Source organism: Amblyomma mixtum, chromosome 5 (genome assembly GCF_055824585.1).
Source record: "Amblyomma mixtum isolate Tamu chromosome 5, ASM5582458v1, whole genome shotgun sequence".
In the NCBI taxonomy this organism is placed as follows: domain Eukaryota; kingdom Metazoa; phylum Arthropoda; class Arachnida; order Ixodida; family Ixodidae; genus Amblyomma; species Amblyomma mixtum.
The window spans coordinates 166,387,929-166,404,365 of NC_143016.1; positions in this window are offsets into that span (position 1 = coordinate 166,387,929).

Sequence of the window (16,437 nt, forward strand, 5' to 3'; positions counted from 1 at the left end):
TTCACCGAGCCTAAGACAGGGCCATCCACGCTCCATGCAGGGACAGCGAAGGCTGCCCTGCCATCTTCAAAGCAGGGAGCGCCGCTCCATGGGTCAGCATCCAACAGGGCTTCCCCCCGTCGAAGGAGGCCTGAAACCCACATGCCCGCGGCTTCCCCGCAGTCTTCCAGCACCTCTGATGAGGTGATGGAACCCCGAACCCGCCTGCTTTACAGCGCCGGAACAGATCTCTTGAGCTGAAAAAGGACCGGGCCCTCATAACGGGCACAGATCAGAAGTAAACTCCCTTTACAATTCTAAACATGGCTTTATGTCTAGAGGAAACAAATGTTGGTCCACAACACATGAATATCCTGAAACATATAACATTTAGACGCGATCGCGAGCAGGCAAATAGACTCCCAGAAGGCGTCGCGATTGTCGTTCAAAGTTGCGTCTCTGCTCAACAGATCAGACTAAAAACAAAACTTGAAGTAGTTGCCGTCAGCATAGCCAACTACAAAACCATAACAATCTTTTCTATATATTTTCCTCCGCATTTAACATTAACAGTCCGTGATCCACAGGAACTTGTCGATGAACTTCCAGGGCCATGTCTCGTAGTTGGCGATTTTAACGCTCAGTCCCCTTTTTGGGGAAGCGAACGCTGTGACGCTAGGGGTCAAATGATCGAAGATTTCATTCTTAAAAATAATGTATGTCTATTAAATAGAGAAAGAGCCACATACTGCTCCACTACCTCGAGGAAAATGACCTGCTTATATTTGTCGTTTAGCTCACCTTCTGTTTTTAATGATTTTAAATGGGATGTCATTGACAATCCATATGGCAACGATCACCTCCCTATACTGATCACTTTATCATCTCTACCGGAAATAATTCCCACAAGGCCGCGACGCCAGCAGCTACATTTAGCAGATTGGGCACTTTTTAGAGGAAAAGCCACTTTATAAAATATAGTTTTAGAAAATTTAAGCATCGATCAGATATACTAAATGTTCACGAATTTTATCGTAACCGCCGCACAGTTAGCTATTCCGCAGTCGTCCAGAGTGGTGTCACAAGACGGCAAAGTGCGGTAGACAAAAGACTGCAAGGAAGCAAAAAAACAACAAAATAGAACCTCGGTTAAGTTTCGAAGGCATCCAACACGTGAGAACCACTTAAGTCTTAAAAAGGCGAGAGCTAAAGTTCGGTACGTCCATCGCAGTGCTGAGAAAGCCTCATGGCAGAGTAATGTTTGATCTATTAAGTAAAATCACATTTGAAAATGTGGGAGCAGGTACGAAAATTAAATGGCAACTTCTCACGGTTCACAATTCCTCTTCTGACAACACCTGGCACACAAACGAGCATCGGGGAATAGGCAGACATATTGAGGACACATTTCGCTGCAGTTTCAAGTTCATCACACTATACGCAGTCTTTATTAAAATACAAAAACACAGCCGAGAAAAAATTACTTCCATCAAGTGGAGGAGATAACCAAAAGTACAATAATTTAATTACCGTTCAAGAAACCGATAGAGTACTGTCTGCCGGGAAAAAAATTGCACAGGGACCCGACCAGATACACTACGAAATCCTTGCTCATCTTTCCCAGCCTGCCGTAGAGGCGCTCTTAAATTTAAGGCTGCGATTTGGGCTTGTTGGTAATGATTCATGGTGAAAACAGCGCAGGAAAACGAACGGACGACGAAAGACGACAGCGCTTGTGTTGTGTCTTTCGTCGTCCGTTCGTTTTTCCCGCGCTCTTAAATTTCTTTAACAAAATATTCATAGAAGGTAAAATACCTAAGTGGAAGAGAGCTTTATAGTACCATTTCTTAAACTTTGGAAACCGCCAACCTCTCCTAGCAGTTATAGACACACAGCCCTGACCATTTGCGACGCGAAACCTTTCCAAAGTGTCCTTAACATAAGATTAACTTTTGTCCATCATTCGTGTGAACTGCTTGACAGCCATCAGCGTCCCCCGCAGGGGCGTCTGATTCATGCAGACGTTGGTGAGTATCGACACCACGGGTTCCTGAGCATCCGCAGGGACATCCGCGCAGGGGAATGATGGTGAGCAGTGCGCCACCACGGACCCGAGCACCTGCGCATAGCCGTGCGTGGCATCGCCGTGTCCGGGGAAAAGGGGATCATGATGGTTGAGCCAATGCCAGGCGTTTGGACTTTTAAGGCCCCTCGGCGGAGGCAACATACCACTTTGGCCCTAGCTTCTTGTAGAAAGCACCTCCGGCCTGACCCGACCGGGGGAAGTCGGCAGTCGCCTTTGCCTGTCCTCCCCTCTATCTTTCACTTTCCTCTGTCTTTCTTACAACTCTCTTGTCTCCTCCTCCCTTCTTTGTTATTCATTTTTTCCTGGTGGCGAGGGTTAACCTTGTGTGGCGAACTATTCTTAGTTTTGTCATATTTGGTTAAAGCAGTGCCGTACAGCTGGCGTGGGCAGGTCTTGTTTTTCAAGTTCCTGTCCCGTCCCCTTGTTAGGCTCTATGGTGGGTAGCTGGCACCATGGCCGAAGAACATTTTTTTTCTATAGCTACCTCATTCCTTTCAAATTATCGCCCTCTAAAACGAGGGCGGACCGATGTGACCTCCAACTTCATCAATAAAAAGAAAGCAACTTTCCCTAAGTATCATATTGTTCACAGTGAACAAAAAGAAAAGACAGCTAGAGTGATATCCGCCTTTGTAGTGTCACACGTTCTGACAGATTCCTTGGGCCCTAAGTACAAAGTGACCAAATCTGCTAGCGGTGACCTCCTGCCAGAATTGCTGGATATAATTCAGATCACAAAGCTGGCAAGCATCGAAACTTTTGGCGATTTTTCAGACATGGCAGTTGCGCGAAAACACACACAAGACACGTTACGGGACAGGTTATTCCTTTAAATATCTACTGTGTTTTTGAATAAAATCAGTTGTAAGTTTGCGCTCGTCCCGTAACCTGTCTTGTGTGTTTGTATGTTTCGCGCACCTGCCATGTCTGAAGTATTGGACCAACTAGCCCGACAACACGTTCTACTTTAGTGATATCCCTGTTTTCGTAACACCACACCGGTCTTTGAACACTGTGCGTGGTGTCATCTGTGACAACGACTTTCTCGAGATGGCAGAGGAAGAAATGCTTGAAGGATTGTCCGATCAGAACGTAACTAATGTACACAGAATCAAAATCCGAAAAGAAAACAAAGCGATTCCGACAGAGATTCCGAACAGATATTTTAAATTCTCTATCTCCTGTAGCACTGTGTCCGCAGGGGACCAACTTGGGACCTTCTCGTAAAAATTTCTTGGAGAGAAGCAAAATGATAGTTAGTTAGTTATATGGTTTTTTGGCACATAAGCAACTATGGCTATCATGCGCCAAACACAAGGTTAGATGATGTTATGTTAAGTGTATAGAAGTTAAATTATATTAAATTTAAAACATTGGCTTTCTTTAGAAACTTACAAACAAGTGAAAACTTGACGAGTGTTTGCTCGCCTAAAAGTAATGCGGGATGAAATGGAATGTGTTCATTGTACAATACCGTAAAAATTTTCTTTCGAAGTTCTTCGAGATGCGAACAAGAGATTAAAATGTGATTCACTGTGAGCTCCTCACCACACATTTCACACTCAGGTTTGTCTTTTTTTGTTAATAAGAAGTTATGGGTGATGTGTGTGTGGCCTATGCGTAAACGACATAAAATTACTTCGATAAAACGTTCTTTATGACGGCATGATTTCCATTCTTTCAAAATAGGCTTTACAGTATGCAGCTTGTTGTTTCTTTCATTTTCCCAAGAAGCTTGCCATTTGGCTCTTAGTTTGCTATGCACTAACTTTATGTAATCCCTCGGAGGCAAACCCACATGTTTCACCTCCATGGCTCTGGCTTGTGCAGCACACGTGTCGGCTCTCTCATTATCCCTAATGCCAACGTGACTGGGAACCCAGCAGAATTTTATAACATGTTTTCGTGTTGTGACCTTTACTATATTGTGTATGATGCTTCCAATCAGTGGCTCTGTGGCATTTTTGGAGTTTAATGCTGTAAGGACGCTCAGTGAATCTGTATAAATGATGCTCTTTTTGATGTTTTCATTTGTTATTTTCTGTACCGCAACACTAATAGCATAACACTCCGCGGTGAAAACTGTAGCACATGAGGGCAGTCGTACTGCATTTTCATTTTTTCCTTGTATTACTGCGCTTCCTACATGAGCATGAGTTTTTGACCTGTCAGTATAAAATGCAGTGTAATTTCTGTATTTTTCTTGTAGTGCTAGATATTCTTGTATTATATGGTCGTGTGGCGTACAGGTTTTACTGAAGCGTGTTAGTGTGACGTCACACACTGTGGGGAGAGTGTACCATGGTGGTAGCGCTTCGTGTCTTGGGGCAATATTTTTGATTTCATTTAGTATGTTCAGGGTTTGACATTTTTCTTCGAAGTGCAAGAGCAACGGCTTAATTGCATGGGGCTTGTTGTTGAAGTGCATTCGGGATGGGCATTTCGTGACAATTGGGGAACAGAGATGTTTGGGCTGTGAAAGGATTTTGAGGATGTATGTACAAGTTAGCGCAGTTCTTCGATCTTCTAAGGAAGGTTCATTCGTTTCCACATACAGACTTGCTATTGGTGAAGTTCTGTAAGCACCTGAAGACAACCTTAAACCAAGATTGTGGATAGGATCCAGTCGTTTTATGTAGGATGGTCTTGCTGAGCCATATACGATGGACCCATAGTCTAACTTAGAGCGAACCAGAGAACGGTATATATGTAACAGGCATGCCCTATCAGACCCCCAGCGTTTTCTTGACAGTAGTTTCAGTACATTGAGGGCCTGGGAAGCTTTTTTCTTTAGGCTGTTTATATGTGGCAAGAAACTGAGCTTTTTATCGAAAGTTACCCCTAGAAATTTATGCTCTTGTTTGACAGGTAATGGGGTCTGGTTTAGATATAGTGTGGGGTCGGCCTGTAGGCCTCGTCTCAAAGAGAATAGAACCGCTACTGTTTTCTGAGGAGAAAATCTAAATCCGTTTCTATCTGCCCAGGTGGCCAGTTTATTTAGTGTTATTTGTATCTGTCGCTCACAGGTAGGTATGCTGGAAGACGTGCATGCTATTTGGAGGTCATCTACGTAAACTGAGTACATTATGGATTTTTGGATTACTTTTCCTATGGACTTCATTTTGATGATGATAAGGTCGTGCTGAGGATGCACCCCTGGGGTACGCCAGTTTCTTGTATAAAAGTGTTGGAGAAGGTTGCGCATAGGCGGACTCGGAACGTGCGATTGGTTAGGAAGTCGTTCAAACAGCTCAGCATCCTGCCGCGGACACCTAGGTCCGCTACATCACGGAGGATACCGAACCTCCAAGTGGTATCGTAAGCCTTCTCCGGGTCGAAGAAGACCCCGATACAGTGTTGCTTGTGGATGAACGCTTCCCGGACTGTGTTCTCAAAGCGAACAAGGTGATCAGTTGTGGAACATGCCTTTTTAAACCCGCATTGGTGTATATCTAAAAGTTGCCGGGACTGAAGTGTGAAGGTTAGTCTGATGTTTAGAATGCTTTCGAATGATTTTGCTATACAGCTAGTGAGTGCTATTGGCCTGTAACTGGTGGGACTAGTTGGTGGTTTGCCAGGTTTTAGTAAGAGTACTATGATTGCTTCTCTCCATGCTTGGGGGATTTCTCCACTCATCCATATTTTATTGAAAAATTTTAGGAGAGCCTCTATGGCAGTCTCAGAGAGGTGAGCAAGCATGGCATAATGTATATTGTCTGGGCCTGGTGCTGTCTTTTTACCGGATGTTACTACTGCGTTTAGTTCCTGCATTGTAATAAGCTGATTGTAGTCTTCATGTATGCATGTTCTGAAGGGAAGTTTTTGTTTTTCTACTATTGTTTTGTGCTTTTGAAAGGAGTGTGTGTAGTTGGCTGAGCTTGATACTGTAGCAAAATGCTCACCCAATATGTTGGCCTGCTCTTCTAATGTTGTTTGAGTACCGGGTGTTGTTAGCATTGGAAATGTGCAAGGAGTAAAATTTCCAGTGAATTTCCGCACCTGCTCCCACATTTTTTTGGATGTTATGGAGCTGTTTATCGAGGATATGTACTGTTGCCATGATGCCCTTTCTGCGTTGCGTCTGATGTATCGTGCTTTTGCTCTTGCTTTTTTAAAGTTTATGAGATTGTCATGTGTTGGATATCTCCGAAAAATGCCCCAGGCTTTGTTTTCTTTCTTTTTTGCATCTTTACATTCTTTTGTGTGCCAGTATTTGTGATTTTGTTTTACTATTCCAGAGGATTGAGGAATAGCTATATGTGCGGCAGCTAAGATACAATTCGTGAATTTTTCATTTATCTCATTGATGTCAACATTTTCTAAAACTATTTTCTCTAATGTAGCTTGTGCTGTAAAAAGTTGCCAGTCAGCTAAATTTAGCTTCCAACACCGTGGTTTTGTGGGAATAACTGTTAGCGAGGATGAAAGACTTATTACGACAGGGAGATGATCACTTCCATATGGATTGTCCAAAACACTCCAGTTAAAATCGTTAAAAACAGACGGTGAACTAAAAGACAAATCTAAAACACTCATTTTCCCCGAGGTTGGGGAGCAGTATGTAGGCTTATTAGAGTTGACTAAACAGACGTCATTGCATAAAATAAAATCCTCTATGAGATGGCCTCTAGCGTCAGTTTTTTCACTTCCCCAAAAATGTGAATGTGCATTAAAATCTCCAACTACCAGGTATGGCTCTGGTAGCTGCTCTAAAAGATCCTCTAATTCATGTAGTGTTAAATTAAAGTGCGGATCGATATATAGTGAGCACACTGTGATGGTTTTATGGGCAACCAGAGTGGCTGCGACAGCTTCAAGTCTTGTTTTTAGTTTAAGCTCTCGAGCCGGGACGCCGTTTTTAACTATGATGGCTACGCCTCCCGATAGTCGGCTCGCCTGTTCCCGATCGTGGCGGAAAACAGTGTAATTCTTTAGAAAGTTATTTTTTTGGGGACCTAAATTTGTTTCTTGTAGACATAAGGCGACAGGAGCATGTGCTCCTAGTATGTCTTTTATGTCACTGTAATTGTGTAAAAGTCCTCTACAATTCCATTGTATTATGAAAGCCATCTTATTTTTGTGTTTGTATCGGGTGAAAAACTAGATCAAGTTTTTGATGGCCCCGTGACTCGGGGCCTGCCTTTTTTTGATCGATCCAGAGAGCTCCGCCGACCGTCCGACGTGGACGGCGCGGGGCTGCCCGGGGTCGTGTCCATCGCCTCTGCGGAGGCGCTGGATGACCGTGGAGAAGGCACGTTCACGTTAGAGTTTGACCTCGACCTGTGGGAAGAGGTCTTGAGGCCCGCCGACCCGGGGGTCTGCGCAGCCTGACTTGGAGTTGGCAGAGTAGCGTGAGCTACTCCACCAGACGGCGCGGATGGCCCCGCCCCAGGCTCACTACGTGTGACCGGGACAGGTGCCGAAGCCTGGTGTGGTGCGCCGCGCCCACGCACCACATCGGCGAAGTTTTGTTTTGTTGCGAAGGAGAATGAGTTGGTGAGTGCAAAACGCCTTCTCGCTTCTTTAAATGAAATGTTTTCCTTTGTCTTTAAGGTGATTATCTCCTTTTCTTTTTTCCAGGACGGACCCGCCCTGGAGTATGCTGCATGGTCACCTTCACAGTTTGCGCAGTGCGGGGCTGCGTCACATTGATCAGAATGATCCTTCGAGGCGCATTTCGCGCACGTTTTCCGGCCGCGGCAACTTTGTGAGCCGTGGCCGAACCGTTGGCAGTTGAAAGATCGGCGAGGGTTGGGAATGTATGGTCTTACGTTAACTTTCAGATAACCTACTTCGACTGTGTCGGGCAGTGTGCTGGTGTTGAACGTCAGGATCATGTGTTTTGTGTCTATTTCCTTATTATCCTTCCGGATCTTGATTCTGTGAACATCTATCACGTCTTGGTCACTCAGACCTTCGAGCATCTCTTTTTCAGTGATGTGGACAAAGTCATTTCCGGATATAACGCCTCGGATGGTGTTCAGAGATCGGTGTGACGTCACGGAGACAGGAATATCCCCAGCAGATACAATGTTTACGAGTTTTGAGTGTTGGACGTTGTCACGCAGTTCGAGCAGTAAGTCACCGCTAGCCATTTTAGATACCTTGTAGCCAATGCCCAAGGCTTCTGTCAAACACTTTGACACTAGGAAGGGGGACAGGATTCTAGCTTGTTTATCTTGTACTTCACTATGGATCATATGGTACTAAGGAAAACTGACTTTTCTTTTTTGAAAAAACTCTTCTGCTTCGTTCCGCCCTCTCTTGAGAGAGCGATCTAGTTTGGAAAAAGGGGGAGCCATAAAAATTCTAGTTTTTCGGTCATGGTGCCAGCCACCCACCATGGAGCCCAACAAGGGGACGGGACAGGAACTTGCGAGCAATTCCTGCCCACGCCAGCTGTACACCTTAACTATAACCTAATATGACTCAACTCAGGGTAGTTGGTCACACACGGTTAACCCTCGCCGCCAGGAAAAAGAGGAAAAAACAAAGAAAAGAGGAGGAGACAGGAGAGTTGTAAGAAAGGGATAGGAAAGTGAAAGATAGAGGGGAGGATAGGAAAAGGCGACTGCCGATTTCCCCCGGTCGGGTCAGGCCGGGGGTGCCGTCTACAGGAAGCTGGGGCCAAAGTGGTGTGTTGCCTCCGCCGAGGGGCCTTAAGGGTCCAAACGCTCGGCATCGGCTCAACCACCAGGATCCCCTTTTCCCCGGACACGGCGATGCCACGCACGGCTAAGCGCGGATGGTCGGGTCCGTGGTGACGCATTGTTCACCATCGTCCCCTTGCGGGGATGTGTCTGCGGATGCTCGGGTTAACCCCGTGGTGTCGCCACTCACCAAAGTCTGCATGCTGCAGACGCCTCGCTGCGGGGAGAAGCAAAAAGAATCGAAATAAAGCCTGGAGAACTTTCCGAAGATACCCCACACACGACAATGTCATTAATTGTAAAAAGGCGAGAGCGAAAGCACGGTACATCCCTCGCAATGCCGAAAAAAACATCCTGGAGAAACTATGAATCATCTATAAACAGTTCAGTCACATCTAAAAAAATGAGGGAACAAGTCCGCAGACATAATGGAAGCATTTCTCCGTTCACAGTTCCTTTTTTAACAGCTCCGGATACACAAACAAGTATTGAGGAACGGGCAGATATACTAGCAGAACATTTCTCTACAATTTCCAGTTCCTCACATTACACGCAGCCATTCTTAAGATATAAAAATAAAGCCGGGAAACAAAGACTACCGACAAGTGGCGGCACAAATGAACATTAAAATATTTTAATTACACTGCACGAAATCCGCAGAGTACTGTCAGCCAGCAAAAAGACGGCGCCAGGCCCAGATGAAATTCATTATAAAATGCTTGCTGACCTCTCTGAAGATGCTGTAGAAGCTCTTCTGAAATTCTTTAATAAAATATGGCAGTCTGGAAAAATGCCACAGGCGTGGAAAAAGGCCGTGGTTGTGCCATTCCTCAAATCTGGGAAGCCGCCAACTTCGGTGGGTAGTTACAGACCAATAGCACTTACGAGTTGTCTGGCTAAAAGTTTTCAAAATGTGCTAAATATTAGGTTAATGTTCATCCTTCAATCACGCAAACTTCGTGATATCCACCAATGTGGATTTAAAAAAGAATGTTGTACAAATCAGCATCTCGACCGTCTTGAACACACAGTCCGTGAAGCATTCATACACAAACAGCACTGTCTGGCAGTGTCTAGGTATCTGTAGTATCTGCCACGGACCTAGGTATCCGTGGAAGGATGCTGAACTGTTTAAAAGACGTTCTTTCTGACCGTTGATTTCGTGTGCGTCTAAGTTGCACGCTCTCGAAAAAAATCTCCCAAGAAAATGGCGTACCGCAGCGGTGTATTCTGAGTACCACAGTCTTTGTTGTAAAAATGAACTCAATATCGCAAATAATCCCCAAGTTCATCATGTACTCCGTATATCTTGACGACATCCAAATTTCATGCACATCATCCAGCTTATCAACATGCGAAAGACAGATACAGCTTACACTGAACAAACTAGCGTCTTGGGCGGAACAAAATTGATCTAAGTTCTCTCCGCAAAAAACAGTTGCCGCGCTTTTCTCACTGAAAAGAGGCGTGCACGTCGATCCGACCCTGCACTTGAATGAAATTGTTCTAGAAGTAAGACAAGAGTATAAATTCCTAGGCATAACTTTTGACAGAAAGCTCACATCCTTAACCCACATAAACATCCTCAAAAAGAAAGTCCCGACCTCTAAATATTCTGAAGGTACTCTCACGGAAACACTGGGGTCCGATAGGTTATGCCTTTTACAGATCTAACGCTCCGCATTACGGTCCACTTTGGACTATGGACGCATTGTGTGTGGATCTGCAAGTCAATCATACCTCAAAAAACTAGATCCCGTAGAAATCCTAGGTCTCCGTCTATCAACCGGTACATAGAGAACATCCCCATAAACAGTCTATATGTAGAAACAAATGAAACATCTCTTGCAAACAGAAGAGCAAGACTTACACGTGCATATGTACTGCAAATAAGATCCTTAACAAAACTTTGTTACCCCATAGTTACGAAGTCCACATCTAGAAGACTGTTCAATAATAAACCCCAATCGGTTTATGGTTGGTTTATGGAGTTTAACGTCCCAAAACGACTAAGGTTATGAGAGACGTCGTAGTGGAGGGCTCAGGAAATTTCGACCACCTGGGGTTCTTTAACGTGCACTGACATCGCACAGTACACGGGCCTCTAGAGTTTCTCTTCCAAAGAAATTCAACCGCCGCGGCCGGGATCGAACCCGCGTCTTTCGGGTCAGCAGCCGAGCACCATAACTACTGAGCTACCTCGGCGGCCAATAAACCACAATAAATCAGACCTTTGCTATTACGCTTTGAAGAGGCATGTGATGAACTAGGAATACTAGAAGCTCTCCCTGAAATTGCCCCGAGACACGATCCACTGCTGCCGTGGCACTATTTTTCCGTTGTGTGCGACTTCACATTAACACAGGTTCGTTAAAAAAACACAACATGAATATTTACCACAAAAATACCAGGCCTTGAAAGAAAAATATGCAAACTACATGGAATTATACACAGATGGCTCCAAAACAACAACACACGCTGTAAGTGCAGTAGTACAAGGCAAAGAGGACAAAATAGTAAGATTGCCAAGTTATGTATCAATTTTTACTGCCGAATGTCATGCAGTGTGTATTGCTCTGGACAAAATAGCACATGAGAACATCGAAAAAACTATAATCTACACTGACTCACTCAGCCTACTCACAGCGCTACAGTCAAGAAATGCAGCTGAACCATTAGTAGGCAGCATCATACAAAACATAAAAAAAGAAAAAAAAGTCGCAACACAAGGACATATGGTAAGGTTCTGCTGGGTCCTGAGCCACGTTGGTATCGGGGGTAATGAGAGAGTAGACTCAGCAGCAGTACGAGCTCAAAATGGCGAAATAAATGCGATACCTTATAAAGACTTTCTGAAGTTTATACGTAGTAAATTTAAGAATAAATGGCAGAAAGAGTGGGATAATGAACTTAACAAGCTACACTTCATAAAGCCCACCTTGAGGGAATGGAAGTCATGCACACACCAGCAACGTTTCATTGAAGTAATCTTGTGTCGCCTTCGCATAGGACACACACACTTGACTCACAACTACTTGCTGGCGAAACATGACAAACCAGTTTGTGAATAATGTGGAGAGGAAGTCACATTAAACTATATTTTGTTCACATGCTCAAAACTAGGAAAACTAAGAAAGAAGTATTTTACTAAATTTTACAATGAATACATACTTTTTAATCCAGTCCTGCTCTTAAGTGATAATTCAATTGTTGACGCGTCGAATGATTTCAGTTTTCTAAGAGAAACAGGTTTTCTTCACAAATTTTGAGTTCTTACCCAGTGCCCCGCTTGATTTTACAATACACCTCAGCCAATTTCTCACTCCTGAGAAAAAGGCTGAGGTCTATTTTATTGGCTGGGAGCCTCAAGATTCTTGCTCTGCCAAGGATGGTCACAGAGGTTACCAACCCCTTTTAAAGCTTTTACTAGTTAATGCTTTAAAAATTTCCTTCCTTCATCATTACTAAGCAGTAATAAGTAACATTCTAGGCCCTTAACACCACCGATCGCTTTTCACTTCCGTATAAGATTCTGCAGAAGACTTTTTTTCTACACATTGTGCTTGACGCATGATAGCCTTAGCCGCTTAGGCGCCATTAAACCCAACACACAACACAACAGCCATCACTTTGGTTTTAAAAATGGATGCTCCACTACAGATCACTTAATTCGTCTCGAAAATACGGTTCGACGAGCGCTTGCCCCCAAGCAGGAATGTCTTGCTGTGTTTTTCGATTCGGAGGGGGCATATGACACGGCCTGGAAGTTCGGGATTCTTCAAGACCTTGCAGAGCTTGGCATCCGAGGCAGAATGTTGAACTGCCTAAGACTTCTTGTCCATCCACTCATTCCATGTACGCCTAGGTGCAACCCTTTCGAAGAACTTCGTCCCGGAGAATGGGGCACCACAGGGGTGTATTTTAAGCACTACACTCTTTGTTGTAAAAATGAACTCTCTTAGTAAAATAATCCCAAGATCCGTTATGTATCCGGTGTATGTAGATGACGTCCAGATAGCCTGCACATCCTCCAACATATTAACGTGCGAAAGACAAATACAGTTAACAATAAATAAACTGGCAACATGGGCGGATGGAAATGGTTTCCGGTTTTCTCTAGAGATAACAGTGGCCATTTTTTTCTCGCTCAAACGAGGTTTACAGGCAGATCCCACCCTACACCTGAGCGAAATAAAGTTACCCGTAAAAAATGAACATCAATTTCTAGACACATCATTTGACAGAAAACTCACTTTCCTGCTTCACATAAACACGTTAAAAAAGAAAGCCTCTCGATCCCTTAACACACTCAAAGTACTGTCCCAAAAACACTGGGGTTCTAATAGGACATGTGTTTTGCAAATTTATCGCCCTGTAGTGCGCTCTTCGCTGGATTATGGATGAATAGTGTATGGGTCAGCGAGGCCATCGTACCTGAAACTACTGGACCCGGTATATAATTTAGGTTTGCGTCTTTCCAGTGGTGCATACAGGACGTCACTTATAAGCAGTCTTTATGTAGAAACAAACAAACCATCACTTACAGACAGAAGAACGATGCTCACGTGTGCATATATTTTAAAAATCCGTTCACTACCTTAACACATATGTCACCAAATAGTCACAAAGTACCCATCAAGAACATTATTTAATAACAAACCACAGACTAGTAGGCCACTGCTCTTGCGTTTCGAGGAGATGTGCGAAAACCTCGGCATTCTAGACACTTTACCTGGCATTGCTCCAAGACGAGATTCATTACCTCCATGGTACCTTTTTCCTTCAATATGCGATTTCACTCTTACAAAGTTCCGTAAAAAACATACTCCGCATCAGCATATAATACAAGAATTCTTTACACTCGAGCAAAAAATACAGTACTTTTACACCTTTTTATACAGATGGCTCAAAAACAGATGTTTACTTTGGAAGCGCAGTGGTACAGGGCAATTGGAATCAAATAGTGACGCTTCTGCAATCTGCATCAATCGCCAGTGCCGAATGTTATGCCATCTATGTAGCCACTAAGCGAATAGTAAAAAAAGCTCACAAACAGTATTATTTACACAGACTCCCTAACTTTACTTACTGCTCTCCACTCTAGAAGTGCATTCACTCCGTTACTTGGTGACATCATACATAACATAGTAATAGCCACAGACAGAACATTAAACTCTGCTGGGTCCCGGGTCATGTCGGAATAAAAGGAAATGAGAGAGCATACTTCTGCGCTGCTCAAGCTCGTGGCAAGGAAATAAAGTAAATATGCCCTTTACGGATAGCGTGAACTTAATACAGCATAATTTCAGTGAAAAATAGCATTAATATTACAACAGTCAGGTAAACAGCAACCTGCACCTGTTAAAGCCAGTTTTAGGTGAGCGGCAGTCCTGCACCCACCAGGAACGTTTCAAAGAAGTCATTTTGTGTCGTCTTCGTATAGGGCACACACACCTCTCACGCATAATTTCCACTAACAAAACAGGGAAAGCCACAATATGAATTATGTCATGATGAGCTAACAATAAACCATATTTTATTCGCATGCAGAAAACTAGAAAGACTGAGGAAGAAGCATTTTAAAGTTTTTTTTATAAAGAAGACGTACCATTCCACCCAACTTTGCTCTTAGGTGGACATGCACTTGTTGACATTTCACAATTTTTTAAGTTTTTAAACATAGAAGGTGTTTTAGACAGATTGTAGATGTGCTAACTGATCAGTATTTTACAACAAGCACATTTTTTTGAACCACACCTCAGTCACTCTCTCGTCCTGAGAAGATAGCTGAGGTCTTTATTCCATTTGTCGGGAGCCTCGACATACTTTTGCCGCCAATTATGGTTGCAAAGGTACCTGAAGTTCTTTAAAGCTTTTACCATAAGTCACTTGTAAAATCTTGTCTTACATTTTTACTAGGTTGCACGAAATAACTTTTTAGGCCCATTACGCCACCGTTCATTTAGACTTTTGCATGACATCCTATATAAAACAATTTTCTATACCCTGACCTTGATGCATGATAGCCTTAGACGCTTATGCGCCATTAAACCCAACACAACACTAGCGCACGCCAACTACGGCGGGCCTTGCTCTATGGGAACAAAGGAACGACACATTGGCTGACACAAACAAGGCAGTTATTGCTAAAACAATAATAGCGCCAGCAAGCAAAAAAAAGGCTGATGAATCGAGGACGTCCGACTCACCAGCACGGTTACGAGCGAAAGTCCGCCTGCGCCGGAGCACGAGGGTAACTCCGAGGCCGGACAAGGCGGCTGGCGGGAGGATGTTCCCACCACGAAGCCGCCCGCCGACGAAGAGTCGAGCCTCGCGCCAAACGTCCGTGCGCTTCCCCGGTCCCGAGCAGAAGAGGCCCGTCTCTGCCCCGCGCTCGCGCAGCAAACACGCCATCCGTGGCGCTCGTGGCGCTGCGACGCCAGCGCTTTCACCTGTTAGTTAAAGTAACACAACTAAGGAGAGTCCACTGCGGGGAAGCGAATCACCAGGGATGAGTTGAGGGTGCACTGCGCGGAAGCGAACCACAGGGGACGAGTAAAGCGGGTCCCAACAATCTACATTAAAGTCCCCACCCACCCTGCCACCCTGGCAGGTGACAGTATTTCTGGCACAACGTTGTCAATGCCAAAGCATGTAGCGCACATCCGTCACTACCGCCACGTAGCTTAAAGCACGATTGAGGTGTCTACTGTTCCAAGAGAGCAGAGTTATACACCTTCCCTCTGGTCCAGGTATCCATCGAGATGTGTGACAGATACTGCGTATTTCTTTCTTCCAAAAAAAAAAACGCAAGACACTTTGGAAGTTCTAAAGTGTGCATGGCGAAAGCCTTATGGTCTACCCACTGCCGCTTCTCCGAACCGCTTGGCGCGGAGTCACTGGGCCACTTCGAGGCCATGCGTCTGACTCACTCGACTGCAACGAGCCGTCTGGCGAAGAAGCGGTGGTGTAGCTGCCACCGCCGACGCGCGCGCGCGCGCGCTTACAGTTGCTATGCACAGCAGCGCCCCCCCCATTGGCGCGCCAGTTGCTAAGGGGGGGGGGAATCCCTTCCCTTTTGTGGCAGTAAAGTTGTAACCCCCCCACGTTTGCGCTTCATTTGTGCTGCGAATTTTTCTATACTAATTTAGGTGATGAAGATGCAGAAAATCTGAAAGGGCCAAGTTTTCCCATAGAAATATTGCATCAGTCCTACTTCGGCTTGCCACTCGCTCTAAGAAGTCATCTTCCACGCGCAGGGGCTCACTGTGCCTGCGTGAAGCCGGCTTAAAGTCATCTCTACCGACAACTGAAAATTCAAGGCAGCTACGGCAAACACGACAGTAACTTTGCGCAAGATTGATTTCCGCGGTCCAATTTGACGAGGTCATGAGTTCAAACCGCAAACGCTATACGTACAGTCAACCACAGACTGAACACGAATTACGGAACGCGTGGTCCGGACTGCCGTCGGCGCTCCGAAGAGTTAGTCATCGGTGCGGGATAATGCTCTCTGTATGTTCGCGGTGGCTGACGTCAGCTGGTGCGCAGCTCGCTTTGACTGCTTTTTCGATTCTGCCTGATCGCCGCGAGGACAGCGCGTTCGTCACGGGGGCGTTTCTGCCGTTTTTGCTCGCCGACACGGCCTCCACGACCCGCAACGCTCTTTGCAGTTTGCTCTTCGCCGGTACCAAAAATTGCGCGCTATGCTGCCGCGGTTCG